The sequence below is a fragment of the Poecilia reticulata genome, chromosome 11, assembly GCF_904066995.2.
Source record: "Poecilia reticulata chromosome 11, P_reticulata-male-v2, whole genome shotgun sequence".
NCBI classification, from domain to species: Eukaryota; Metazoa; Chordata; class Actinopteri; order Cyprinodontiformes; family Poeciliidae; genus Poecilia; species Poecilia reticulata.
This window is the reverse complement of record NC_088840.1, coordinates 15,641,936-15,657,327: the sequence shown is the minus strand read 5'-3', so window position 1 is coordinate 15,657,327 and position 15,392 is coordinate 15,641,936.

Here is a 15,392-nt window from a genome sequence, read left to right as displayed (position 1 = left end):
CTGTTTCTCACTTTACAAGCTGACCTTTTGTGATTAAGCTTTGAGGGAGATTTCTGCTTTGTTCACGTTGTGGGTGTGTTTGGGTTTGAATGCAAAGGGATAGGTTTGTTTCAGGACTTCAGTTGGAACACTTGTTGTGTTTTTTTTTTGTTTTTTCAGAATTCATGGACCAAATCTTGCTTATTGTGTCGCCGTATATTCTCTGAGTTTTAAAGCAACATGCACTGTAACCAGATATTAGAAACGGTGTATGAAAGGACACAGGGCATTATTTTTTTGTTTGTTTTTTACCGTCTAAAATTCAATCAAACAAAACATTTTATATTTTAGTTCAACAAGGACTACCAATATTATTTATAAACGAAAAACAAAAAAATTACAAATATTGACTTCTACTACTATTGAGCATTGGAACGCTATTGGATCAGAAATTTGCATGTGGGAGAAAAATACAAGTTCCACTGGCAGATTATTTCACGTACAACATGGGAAACATGTCTTGTTATAAGTGAAATAATCTGACAGTGGAACCAGAACTTTATTAAAAATTAATATTAAGGAATTATTGACTTAAAGGGAAATCCTATAGCCTTCAGAAAAGCTACTTGCAAGTTTTTGTCTTATTTTAAGAGCACTGACATACTTACACTATCCAAAAATACTTGGTAAGATTTGTGTCCTTTGTATTTGTGTCAAAAATAAAAACAACTGAAAACATCATGTTTTAATTTCCATAATACTCCTATGAAATAATCTGCAAGATTGAACTGTTTTGTTTGTTTTTTTCATGTTTTCTATGTCTGCGCATTGCACATCTTCACTTGGGGTGCTACTTAATAAGATAGATGTTTCTATATGATGCAACTCTATAAACTGTGGCTTCATTGTTTGTTTATGTTAAAATAAGTCCAGCTCTGTCACTCCAGGAAGAGCAAAGGAACAAGCTGCAGCGTCCGTTCAAACTGCCTGTTCTCAGGTTTTCCTGGCAGCCATGCGGCCCCTGGCTCCACGGTCCAGTCCTCCTGGCTGAGACTCAAAATCGGCAAATCTGGTCTCTGTTTCAAGAAAATAAGCTGCCTGTAGGGATCAACACATAAACAATCATACTTTTTTAGAAAAGATCATGATTTATCTAATGGGGGAGGGGAGGCTTACCCTCCAGACAGAGAGAAATAAATAACTTTTTACATAATTAGAAAGGGTCAAACAGTCTGAGAGAGATGCAGGAAGTGGAGAGGAAGTAATCGGAGGAGCAGGCTGGCGTTGGGAAGACTGACGGCGTCTGTGCCAGCCTGTAACAAGACGGCATATTGCCAGGCTTCTTGTTTTGCTGTGTGATGGCTCTGAAGCCTCCGGGGCTCTCTGACAACATTACCATACTCCTCACCCCCCTGTACACAATGCTTGTGTCATCGCTGCCTCGGTGTGGCGCCGCCCGTTTCAGACATGACACTGCTGCTGTTTTAGAGTGTCACTTGTGGTTTCAGGCATGAGCTTATTAGTTCAATCAGACTCAGCGTGGATGCTTAGTGAGTGCCAACTTAAAATCAAGTGTGGGCTCGCTTTGTTCGAAAGCCAACTTTGCCAAATCTCCGTGTGAGTCTGTTAAGTGTAAAATTTGATTTCTTAAAGGGAGGAGTGTGTGTGTGAGTGCGTGCATGTGTGTGTGTGTGTGTGTGACACTTGAAACTCTTCTCTGCTGAACTGGATGTGGCTTTGCTCTCGCACCTTGCCACTGCGAATGCGTTTAGATGCATGTCACATTATTATCAACACAAGCAGCATTTAGAGAATCATTATCAACCCTGTCGTCATATAAAGGAAACGGCGATTCATATCAGTGTTGGGTTTTATCTCTGCGAGACTAAATCCTCATTGTTAAGCAATGAATTAGACACTTTTCTTTAAAAAACAAAAATAGGACATCTTGGTGAATGACAGGACGGTTGGTTGTGTCAGTCCAGAAGTCGGGTGTTTTTGATGAACACCAGGAAGACGGTCTCTGAATGCGTGAGAAGAATTTCGGAGGACCTAGTCAAAGTCCAAACTTTCTGAGTGTCACTACGGATAGTCTAAATACAAATCTTTTCAAGCATGGAAGAAAAAATAGAAACTGTAGAAAAAGAAAACTGTGAGCTTTGTCCAGTTTTTACTTTAATTGTGTGTTTTAAAGCACTTTGATCCAGTTCACATGACTTAAATGTGCCCAATAAATGAACTGAGACTGAAATTGGCGTCGTTTGCTGAGAAGCGGAATGACGATAGAAAACACGCTCGTATGTTATTTGTTGTTTATTAAAAGTCGCCGGTTCTCTGTTTTAGAGTAAAACTGAGAGAGCGGTTTCATTTCCTATAAAGGCAGCCACCCTGTTTTAAAAGCTAACAAGTGCTAACCCTGCCCACTGAATCTGATGGGAAGGGCTGACATATTAATAACAAGACTATTCAGTGCAGCACACAGCCATAAAACAAAGGACTTGTTAGATATAATGTGCTTGCATGGATGTTTATCTTTAAAACCAATCAATGTTTTTTTATTATTATTATTATTACTTCCTTTCTGCTTAGGCAGCTTTTGGAAAATGTAGCATTTAAGAACATTTCTTACTAAACATGAGTTGTCTGTCAGTGTGTTTCATACAATTTGTGGGTGGCTTAGTAGCGTCAGCAACAATGACTAACTGGTCTGTGCCCAGCTGCCTTCACCCCAAGCTGTCATCAAGTCGTGTCGTCAAACTGACTGCGGTCTCCTGTTGTTAAATTTATCTTCAGATCATGTGAGCGCTGAAAAACCTCTCCTCCTCAAACTGAAGCCTCAAGTCTTTGGGCATTTGGTCTTGATGATGAGTATTTCCTGAAGAACGAGACAAAATTATATCCAGGAAGCTGCAAACTCTCTGGAATGCTCCGAGATTGATCCCAAAAACATATTTTCAATGAAAGTTTTACCTTTAGATTATAACGAAGCAAAACATGGACGCTGTGTTCCAGTTGAAATCTTTTCCCTTTTACCTCATACTTTTCAGCTCGTTTCCCTCTGTTTATACTTTCCTTCATATAACTGGAGCCTTGTTAAGATGATGTTAGGATCCAGACTAAATTAAAGGATTGTTCCAGATTTGTAGAGTTCATAGTGCGGTTGACCAGGCCTGGTTTAAAACATTCCATGTTTAAAATGGTTAGACCTCATTAGGATTATATTACACAGGACAGAGATTATTTCAAATACCATTTGAGATTCATCAAAAAAAAAAAAACATTCTCTATGAATAAAAATAAAATAATATTATTTTGCTTTATTGGTATTAGACTCATCAGAGACTGAACTAAGTACTACTGGTCATATACATGCATCAACATACTTGTATGCCGATGCATGTATATCTCACAAACCAGTTGCATAAACACTTAATAATCTGCTAAATTGAGATCCTGAACAGGTTGGTCAAAAATCTCTCTCGACTTTTTACTTTCCCTTTTTAATCAAGGTAAGGGAAAAAAAACTAAACAAAAAGAAAAACTGATTATATCAGGTAGCTTTGTTTGTTTTCCTAACATGGAACAAGATTACAAAGCCGTGATGGTTCATCATGCTTCATCAGTGTGTCAAAAACTTAAATATCCTCACATTCACAAGTGGAATGTGATGGCATCCGCCAGGCAGCGTTTTCACAGCCGTGACAACGTGTTAAACATCTGGCATGTGAGTGATCAGGAAAACAAAGAGGGCCTCTGAGACGGCAAGAATGCAAGGATGCAAGGAAAACGATACCTCAGAGGTGAAAAAATAAAAGATCTGACTGGCTGAAATTGTATTTTTCTAATTTAAGTTACAGGCGAAATGACTATTTGTCTTCTCTCAGGATTTTGGTGCAGGTGTTCTCCTTCTTTGTACATGCAAGCATTTTCATTGTGCTTGAGCCCCGTTTCTGTTTGTGCCTGTGAGGATAAAAAGAGCTTAAGGTTTGGCACGGTTTGTTTTTCTACCCAGCGCTCAGTCACGCAGCCGCTCCATGAGAAAAGAGAATAACGCCGGAGAACCATCCTCCTCTGTGGCGCTTCCCTCTCTTCCTTCCCTCTCCCCCTGCAGTGTGTGTGAGTGCTATCCATCTGTCAGTTGTCAGTGCCAGGGAGTGATACAGAGAGCTGTCACTTCTCATCAGCCTGCATTGGAGAGGCCTTTTGCAGCTGCCCTGCCTGACTCGAGGCCAAAGGAAATGTGGACAGGGTGGGGTGAGCTGAGGAGAAAGAGGAAGAAGGAGAAAAAAAAAACAAGACAGAGTCAAAAAGAGGAGAGGGGGAGTCAGGGGGGCAATTAAAACGGAGACAATTAAAGAAAGCTGGGGAAAGATTGGAACCAGCGCAGGACACGTAACAGATTGTACATATCGTATTGCTTTTCCTTGTTTCTGGTTCTGTGTCAGTATGTGCTGCGCAGGACATTAAGACCTGCTACCGCCCCCTGTTGGTGACCAGCGGGAACTGCAGCAACAGCTGCAGGGGATTCTTCTGTAATGTTTCCATCAGTTGGAACTTAGGAGGTCGGAAAGCACCAGAACCGCTCTGCACATTCCTACAAAGACGGCTTGAAAGACGACTGCGAAACATGATATAAAGTTAGCACAAGAAGATTTACTGTGCTGCTGTGTGACTCAGAACAGAGCAGCTCCCTCCAGGTCAGAGGTCAGACTCTGCCTCAAGTGGAGGAGTGAATGTGTCCCTGTCCCTGTGCGTCTTGTTCCTCGCTGATGGTCATGATGTGCTGTGTTTTAACCTACTTCATGCTGTCAGACTGGTCCAACTTGAGGAATATCTTGATTGTACAGGTCTGGCAGTAAGCACACCTGTTCAAAGTGAATGATAAATGTAGTTAATCCCCATCAATTCATGATTTGACAGGTAAGGCCGCAGGTTTGATAGTTAGAAATTGGTGTGGGATTATTACCTTTTATTCAGTGTTGATGCCAAGTTAAAAAATGTCAGTTGTTTTTAATCTGATAAAGTTTGAGAATGAATTATAAATTCTTAAAAAGGAATCGACATCACACCATTATTTAAAATCTTTTTGCTTTTACTCAGACTTTAGTAGACGATGAGAAATAAACGGGAAAATATCCTAAAGAGTTTTTATTTGCGTGGCTTTAAGTTAATCAGTGTGCTGAGTTTGAAAGCTTAAAAAGTTAATAAATCATGATTTGTAGACTTTTGTAGATAAATGACACTTCATATTACAACCCACACCGGGCAAAAATAAATAAATAAATAAATAAATAAATAAATAAATAAAAGCCCAGCAGTATTAAACACAGATGTTTTCAACTGGGCAAAATCACTATTTGTTAGTGAAAGCTGCATGACTCAGATGTCATTTAAAATTTGGAACAAAAGATGCATGTCAACGTAATGTTTGTCTTCTATCTGCTAGCTTCTGCTATACCAATAAAATGCTTAAAGTTGAGCGCATTATTTGATTTTAGATCATTTTAAATAATAGACAGAGGGAGCCGCAATGAGAATCTGATAATGAAATTCAGAGCAGCATTATTAGCTTTCAGGTTTCTGATGTTTAAAGGATTATCTGCTTCTTTTTCTTTAGTGCAGTAAATGTTTAATGTGTCCAGAGCTTTTCAAAGTGTCACATTCCAAACCTTTAGAGTATTTTATTAATTTTTTTTTTCTGATAGAACACAAAGTAATGCATTCCTGTCCCAGTCTCAAGTCTTCTGCTGCCACATTTGTCTGTTGACTTGCATCATTGTTCCCTTCAACTCCGATTAGCTTCTTTCTTCATGCTGAGGAATAGCATTCCTGCACCATGATGCTGCCACCACCGTGTTTCACAGTAAAAGGGTGATGTGTGTCAATCCTCTCTCAGAGTTTCACTTTGGTCTCTGCCCCTCCAATGTTGCCATGAACGACGTCGGCTTCAGAGCCAAAGGGAAATGAATACAAATGTACGTATAACCTACCAGGATAAGTTGTAATGGCATCTGCCATATAAAACCTCAATTATATGTATTAAGAATCTGCAGTTGCGACGAGACAAATTGTGGAAAGGTTAAAACCATCTTAATGTCTGTGCAAAGCAGTGTATTTTGTGATGCAGGTTCTGTGTCGCAGCGAGAACTTTATCAGTGAATATTTCATCTCCATTTCCCTCCCAGCCCTTCCAATGAAGCCACCTTCAGGAACATCAACATGACAAGCATGACGAGTCCTGAGCAGCAGCAAAGGATACGAACGCTGAGCCTCAGGGGCCCTCTCTGTGAGAAACCCTATTTTTTATCTTTCATCTCTCTGTTCAGTCCTTTCAAATAACTCTATAAAAGAAAGAAAAAGATAATCTACAGCTGCTGGAGCTTTTGATATTGATAGTTTTTTGGGGTTGTTTTTTTTCTCCAGCCAAAGATATTGATCTGCTGTTGCTCTGAGAAATGGTTCACAGATTTTTCCACGAGACAAAGAGAAAGATGTGCACAAAATCTCTTAGTTCCAGAGGAAGGAAATTCATAAAGAAGAGTTAGGAGGCGGCAGCAGCTGCTGCTGCTTTCCTGCAAAACCCGAGACGTGCGTTGTCATTCTCTGTCCTCTAATTCTTTTTCATTCAAACAGGTATGAGTAATTCGGCAACATGATTGCCACTTTCAACAACGCCATAATTCAGAACGAGGCCGTTATGCCGCACATTTCAGGGGTAAAAAAAAAAAAAAAAATTGTTCACGTTGCAGCAAATTGCCGGCTCAGCAGAGTTTATGAATCATTTGGCAACACGACAGGAACAGAATCGGAGCGCTGGAGTTTTACAGCCGCCGTGATGAATACTTCACATCAGTGGGGGAAAAATGTAATCGTATTATACAACACTTTAAATAGAAAAGCGTTTAAAAGCAAAGTCGGGGGTTGAGATGTTATAAACTCCTGTGTTTGTGTGTGTTCCACTGTAAAGGGACACTTTTTTTTTTTGTTTCCCCCCCACCCCCTCTTCAACTTGTCATCAGGACGTGAATGCTGATTGCACAATGCAAAAGCCTTAAAATAATGAGACCATCTGCTTTTAGAATAGCTCCTGGAAAAAAAAAACCCTTGGCTTTAACCACACAATGCTGGATGCCAGTGGGCACAAAAATCTACTGGGAAAATGAGGGTTTGAATTACAGCACTAAAGAGTCGTCTGCAAGCTGGCAGCAAAACTTAGATGCATTCTGCTTGCTGGTCTTCATGTGAACAAGTGTCTCCCATCGTAGAACACAAAATACGTGGGACAAACGTTTTGCACGCAAACGGAAGATAACCTGCAAAAGCTGCAATGTCAGCACAAAAACGTTCTGCCGATTGCTTGAACGGTAAAAGAGAGAAAAATAAAAATGCTCTAATTTGATCGCGTTTAAGTTGCGGCCAAATTAACCGTGAGTGATTACGTTCTCGGAGGATAATGCCAAAAGATGTTTGCAGTCGGACCAGATTTGACTAAACAGTGCATTTGAGCATGAGATCACCATGCAGAAACTGCAGACCTGCTAAGAGTGCCAAAGCTACCAACTGAGCGCCCAGCAAGGCTTAAGGAAATATGTTGCATTTAATAGCCTGTGAAAGGGCTGCTTTATTCAAGAAATAAACTTTTACTTTTTCATAAACTGCAATGCACGATTACAGCTCAGCTTTAAAGCATTTAGATTTAAAGCTATTCCTTTGTAGCTGGAAAGTCTTGTGTCCATAAACACAAAGATTCCAACGGTACCGTCGAAGCTTCGAGGCCTCAATTTCACTTGGATTATTTTTACGTGAGCTTCTGCTCAGTTATTAAGTCACGTCAAGTTTATTTGTGTGGCTCATTTCAGCAACAAAGCAGTTTAAAGGGCTGCACATGATTAACACTGTAACCAGTTATGAACTACCAGCAAACAATGCATTTTGTCAAACACAATCATTAAAATCATTCAAACTAATTATCATTAAATGTATATCAAATATATTAATCGGTGTTCCAGTCACTATTAATCAAAGACAACTATAAAAAGGTTGGTTTTTAGCCTCATAGTTTTCTGGAAGTTTGTTCCAGAGTTGTGGTGCATAGAAGCTGCATGCTGCTTCTCCATGTTTGGGTCTGGTTCTGTGGATGCAGAGCAGAACCAGAACCAGAGTAACAGAAGTATTTTTAAAGCGTTTTCTCCGAGCTGCATTCAGCCAGTGTAAGGACTAAAGAGCTGTGGCGATGTGCTCTATTTTCCTAGCTTTAGTGAGAAGGTGAGCAGCAGCGTTCTGGATCAGAAATAGTCAAGTTGTTGGGGATAGATGTTCAATCTTTCTCTGACTGTTAGATTTTGTCACTGTTGAAAAGTGACAAAATCCTGAGAGTGTGTGTTAGCAAAATGAAAACAACTTAACTCGAACAAGTCCATCCACACCCCTCCCAACCCCACTATGGACAAAGGTGTAAGAAAATGGATGGATGGACGGACAAGTCTATCCATCATTTTCCGCTTGAATTCTGTTAGCGGCTACCAAACCATAATGTTTACATAAAACAAACTCACAGAGCCAATATTGACTAGATATATTCCTACACAACATTGAGTTAAATCTGAATGTAAATGGAAACTTTTTTTTATGTTTTGGTTTTTTTTTGCTGCATATAACAGTTCTGGTGCACAAGCGACCATAAACATTATTTTTTTCCTTTTCAACATTTACTAGTGAAGACCTCCATTAATGCCTATAAAATATTCACATCTTTGCGTAATTTACCTTTTTTTTTTTTTGCTTTTACATCTCAGTCATGATCAACAAAATTAGATTTTTTTATTTATTTATTTATTTTTTTAAACAACACCTGAATGTCAAAGTGAAAACTGATTTCTATTAAATACAGACAACGACCTAAAGCTTCCAGCTAAAGCTACACAAAAATAGTTTGAAGACAACATGGTGAAAGTTCTGGAGTGGCCCAGTCAAAGCCCAAACCTCAGTTCGACAGAGAATTTCTGGCTGGACCTGAAGACGGAGCCTGAGCAGTTTTACACAGAAAAATAAAGGAAATTGCAGCGTCCAGGTGTGCAAACTTGATTGAGACCCATTAAAACAGACTCTGTGCTGTGACTGAAACTAAAATTTGTGTTTCCTCTGTGACTTATTTCCATTCAATTATTTTGTAGAATTTAGTTTTCACTTTGGCATTATAGCTTTTTTTTATATTTAAATATTTTTTGTTTAAAAAAAGCCAGATTTTGTTGATGGTGACATAGATTTGTGAAAGCAAGTTAAAAGGTGAAACACCCAGATGAACTCTTACTGATCCAGAACGCTGCTGCTCACTTTCTCACTAAAACTAGTGTCTATAAAAACTATAGACAAGAAGCAGCCTTGTCTCTCAGAAACACTTTTCTGCTAATCTATAGCTGATAAATATCAGTTGCTTTTTTCCGTCTGTTGTGTAGGAAGATTTCTAGTCTGAAAGTCTGGAGTAGCACATTCTGTGTCTTAAGACTCCTCTGATCTCAGCGTGTGGATGTGGATGTGTGTGCGTGTTTGTCTGACATTAGCAGGATAAATAAAAATCAAATGCTGCTTTGAGAGGAGAAAAACATTGCACACCTTTTAAGAAAGCTTTCTTCAAAGCCCCTCAACCAAAGCCAGAATTTCCTTCTTGAAGCATCGGCGAAATCAAAAACAACCAACATCACATTTATGCTCCTGTTTAGTTACAAAGATGTGTGAGGCTGTTTTTTTTTTTTTCTCTCTCTCTCTGGAAAAATCCTTGCTGCTGTCGGAGAGCAAACGCATTATCAAAAAAAGTTTCAAACTACAAACGCAAAGTTAAAATCGCTCAGCTTTTCTTTTCCCTTTTGTCTCAAGTGTTTCAGAGACAGTTTTTTGCTGTGTTGATTTTTCTTAAAAGGCTTGCAAATTGGGACAAATTAGTGTTCTCTTAATTTCCTTCCTCATATTTGATGATTGACATTGTTAAGTGGATTCAAGGTGCCATCTTTTGATAATTAAAGTCGTACAATAAAAAAATACAAAAAAATAGGATCCCGTGCAGCTAAATGGATTGAACCGTGGTTTTCAAAAGGCAGGCACGGATAGGGAATTTAAAGATGCTCTTTGCGGCCACATTAGAAATATTTTCTCAGTAACTCTTGTTGGAGGGAGGAGCTTCTTAGTCTGTTTCCAAAGCAGCTTCCACTGCACAGGAGAGAAACAGACATGCGGGGAGAACCAGGAGGAGCTTTTGGCCTATATAGACGCCCTCGTGGGAAAGGCTGAGAATCTTTGATTCTCTTTGAGCAGGCATTTTGTCATGTTTTATATCATTCAACTAATAAAACATAAGTCCTTGACTAAAGACTTGGACTCCCTCTGGACTCTGTGCCATATGGACGTCTTTGATTATTCTCAGACATGCTCCCTCCTCTCACTTCTGCAGATATCTAATGCAAAGTTTACTGCCTAAACATATTCACTTGTTGTGTATTAGACATACTTGTGACGCTTATGAGAAGATTGTTTTTCCATCTATTTGTGAGAGAATTGGTGTCATCGCTCCTTTAGAGCTCCGCTGTGACTCAAAACCGAGTCCTTGAGTTTCAGAGCCCAAAAATAATTAGTGAAATTAAATGTTCAAGCTGGAGAAAATTCTGATGAATCAATTCTTTGATATGGCACATTAAGTGACTGCAAGTTGCGTGGTGACAATGAGATATAAAGTTAAACGCAATCAGCAAATTCAAGGTGAGACATGTTGTGGTCCTGAGCTGGGCGGAGCTTATTTGTATTGAATGAGAGAGACCCAAGATTGGATCCTTGAGGAACCCCACATGTGATTTTTGTTTGCTACGACTATCTTGAATTGCCAAGTGACCAAGACATTTTGCAGAGTACTAAACAATCCCACCTCGCACCTTTAAAACGTCGTGGTTTATCCAGTAGTTGGGATTTTATCTAACAGTTTATAAATCTGTTTTATTCCAGCCTCACAGCCTTTATGTGGCTTTAAATTTAATGTAAATTTGGTGCGTCATGGTGGTTTTCCCCCAACCGGTCCAGCAGTGATTTTCCTGCCTGTACACACGCAAATGCTCTTTAGTTTCTCTGTTGTTTGCAGCTTTTTATTGTTATGAAACGTTTGGTTTCCCTGTAAGTGATTCACCTTAAAATGAAGACAGACTTATACAGACAGCGAAGCGTGCTACAGCGCGGCAAAGGGTGAATTTCCGAGCCTGAAATCCAACGGTTTCGCCCCCGGCTGTTTTCTCTGCCTCGGAGACGTTTTAAACTGCGAGATGTGAGGGGGGTTGGGAATTTCATTGTTAAGTGGGCTTGGATACAGCTAAGAGCCGAGAGCTGGTGTTTAACAGGACTATTAACAGAGAGATGGGAGATCAATACAACAAGGTAGAGAGGAGGCCCCGTCTCTGTCACCGTGATGTGTTATTAGTGCCTGACAGAAGAGCGATCTGGCTTCCTTCCAGTTCCCCGGCTTTGTCACGTACTTTGCTCCACAGCAATTATACCAGAAGCCCCTCTTTCCTCTTTAAGCTCCAGATTTAAAGCCTGTAAATAACCATTTCATAAATTACAACATACATTAACAAGTGTTGGAGCACGATGGGCTCCCCTAGCATAACAAATAACACCTTTACCTCCGAGATCTATGCTTTGCCTTTCCGACGACTGCAGTATACAGCTGTGATGCCTCCAAGGTCCTGTGTAATGCAGATAGTCTCTCTCTCCCTCTTTCTCCTACGTTCGTACTCACAGCCAGGATTTTAATGTCTTTCCCCACCTTTAGGAACCAAATGATGTTACAGCATACCCCGAGGTACCAAGAGGCTTTACATGGATCCTGTTTCTGATGAATACAGCAGGCATCCCGGGAAGCTCGGCTGCATTCTCATTTCTGAGCTTAGGCAGGAGCAGCACAAACCTGCTGCTCTGTTTGACTTGTTAAAAGATGGAACCGCTGGCAGGAATGGATTTTAGCCGATGTCAGAGCACAGGATTACCTGTAAGTGTTACATTTTTAGAAATTCCTGCAGGATGTCAAGTGAGGTCAAAGAATAGCAGCAGGAGGCCACTGTGTGTTAAGATTAAATCCTTCAAAAAGTTATTTAAATAAAACAGAAAAATCTTGAATTTGTGGTGAAGACACACTCTCTTTGAGCATTACATAACAATAACATAACATTTTTGTGCTATTTTGTATGTGTGCAGAGCCTGAACAACATAATACAACTGTAAGTCCTAATTACAAACCATCACAGTTAACAAACATAATATAATTCTTTCCTAGCCAAATAGGCATCACTTCCACAAGTGCAAAAACTAATCTGATCTTAGTTGCAGATCCACCTTGAGCTTGTCTACATTTTGTCATGCTATAAACAAAAACTGTAATATATCTTATTGGGATTTCACGTGGTCATCACGAAGTTTGTCATACATTTGTGTTCAGGTCACCTTACTCTAAAAATCAGTGCAACTATTTTCCTTCATAAATCACTTAATTAGTTAACCTATTTGTAATTAAGTATCTGCATGAGTACAGCTGTTCTGTGAAAAGCTTAGAAAACAGAACCGAACAAGCAGCATGGTGAAGAGCAGAGGAGTCGGATCAGGGATGAAGTTCTAGCAGAACTCAGCTTATCTGAGAATGGAAAGAATGAAAAACAAAACCAGCCACCTGCATGAGCAAGGAGAGGATTAATCTGAAACATGCACACAATCAGAGAAGCCTCCGAACGGACCAAACTATTTCTGGAACGGCAGCAGGGAAACTGTGTTAACATGACGACGATTAGCCTGGCACTCCAAAGATCTATACTTTATGGAAGAGTAAAGTTGCAGTTTGTCATAAGCTATGTCGGAGACACAGCATGTAGAAGATGTTCGATGATAACGGGATGGATGGAGCTCAATGAAAAGGGGATCCTGGGAGAAAAACGTTAAGAGGGCGTGAAATGCCAACAACATGGCCCAGTCAACATCCAGATCCAAGTCCAATGAATTTGTATTTGCGAAGAACGGTGGGAATCAATTTTTGCTCTGGATGTGCAAAGGCAGTGGAGAAAACCCCCCAAAAGAGTCAACACTCATCTGGTTTTCCTTTGCAAAGTATTTCAAAAAGCCATGTTTATCATTCCTGTTGCTGGTCTACGGCACAAAAACAGTTGTAACATGATAACTTGCAAAAAAGTTCAAGCGCTTCGAATACTAATTAAAATAATCAAAATGCAACAAGAGGATGAGTCATAAGGGAGGAACAGGAAGGAATTAACTCAGCATTGCGTTTGAGTTAATAATCTCATCAATAATCTTATTGTGGTCACATCATTAAAGTAAAAATTGATTTGACGTTTACCATTTTGCATTTAATTACATATGCTAAAGGTGCCTCCTGCTTCTTATCTCATCTGCAAACTAACCCAATTAAGAGAGTCCAGCATGACAACGACTGGAAGAGCAGAAAACCTCAGTAAAAGAAAAATCAGACTCACTCCTGGCTGAAGGTTTTTTTGAAAAAGCACATACACTGTTTGTTTCTGGTTCTTCAGGTTGCCAATGCTCGGTGTAAAAGCTGCAGACAGGATGAAACGGAATGGATTTTCTGCTGGTTTCCCAGACTGGATCCTATTGACTTTTCCCAACATATAAGTTATGGATGTAAGAGGCCTGGGATGATTGTGCCAGTTTCATGTGTCTGTATTTTTAACGCTCCGGCTCAGACTGCAGCATTGTTTGTTTGGCACATTCCCTAGCACTTTAACTTTAACCTTTTTGGAGCCTTGCACAACTAAATATTTGATATTATTGTTTTTTTTTTGTTGTTTTTTTTTTTTAAAGAAAAGTCAAAGTAATTCCTCCTCTTTCCGTCTCGCCTGGAACAGAGTGCAGCTCCGGTATGAGTTTGTCCTCCAGATGTCTCTGTGAACTCCAGATGCTCTCTGACGCTTTTCTCCCACAATCATCCCTCTTCATTCCCACTAACAATTAGATAATGAAATATTGATTTTTAGTTAGATTCATATTGATGCTATTAGCTTTGCATTGATAAATTACTGATGCTGGAGGCCAGAGCAGGAAGACATTACTGTGTGTTAATCTGATGGATATACCTGCTTCTTCCTGCTTGGCTCTGATCGTGCTGCCACAGCAGCGGGTTGTTGCTGCATATAAATGTCTTTCAGAACAATATCTCCACTAAGCCTAACCTTGGTCCAGCTTTGTTTGATTCAAAGTTTTGCTTTACAAATTTCCAAATGGATCAATTAAAGGGGAAGCAGCTGATGCTGAATGTTTTAGGCTACTCAAAATCTTGAGGGATGTATTTTGTGTTCCTGACATTTTGTAAATTAATTGTGGCTTTTCTATTTTGATTTTTCTTTCTTTCTTTCTTTCTTTTTTTGCAGGCTTTTGACTGCTTTAACAACTGATAGAAATGCTCCAATTTTTTACTAAAACATAATGACACAAATAATTCTTATAAAATACATTTATCTGTATTTTACGTTTGTGCGTGAATGTAAAAAGTATTTTACCTTTACTAATGTAAAGGTAAAATCCAGTGCACAACATAGTGCATAGTCACAAAATGTAAGAAAATTGTGCATATTTTTCAAGTTACTTTATAAATAAAATCAGAAGGTTTGCAATGGTTTTATTATGATACTTCTAAATGGTATCCAGAGCAACCACATGTTAGTAAATAAGTCTCGGCTTACGTCCAGCTGTCCTGAAAAATTCAGGCATTTGTGAGAGAACGTTGCTGAACAAACGGCATCATGAAGATGAAGGGACACAGCAGACAGACATCTAAAAATCTAAATTGTATGGCACAACTGAAAAGCTTCTGAGGCGGAACAAGACAAGAGAGTTGGAGAAGAAACCAAGGGATTCTTGGATACTTTGGAAGAGCTGCAGAGATTCACAAGTCAATTTGGACAAGAATTGGTGTATAACCTCCACAAGTCTGGCCTTTTGTGGTAGAGCGGCTAGAAAGAAATGATTGTGAGAGAGAGAGACTTGAACTACCCTGTTTTGCTTACAAGCCATAGACAACATGGCGAACTTGCACATTAAATAAAATTGAAATATTTCCTTTATTTCAGCTCTATTTCATATGCAATTCACCACCGATTTACAGAAATACAGTTTATTCACTGTAAAAATGTTCATATCCTGCCGATGTTAGTATTTTATGTTTTTAATTGCTCTAACCGTCAGGGTGTTTAAAAATAGGATTTCCAGTTGCATGGTGTGGTCAGTGAAATCTACTTCCTGTTGACCACCTGTCTGAGGAGACCCTCAATGTTTTTATCCTTCTGGATCTTCAGTGATGTTTAAAGACCTTAAACTGAGACAGTGTCACTCCAAACCTAATTTGATTAATCAAATCA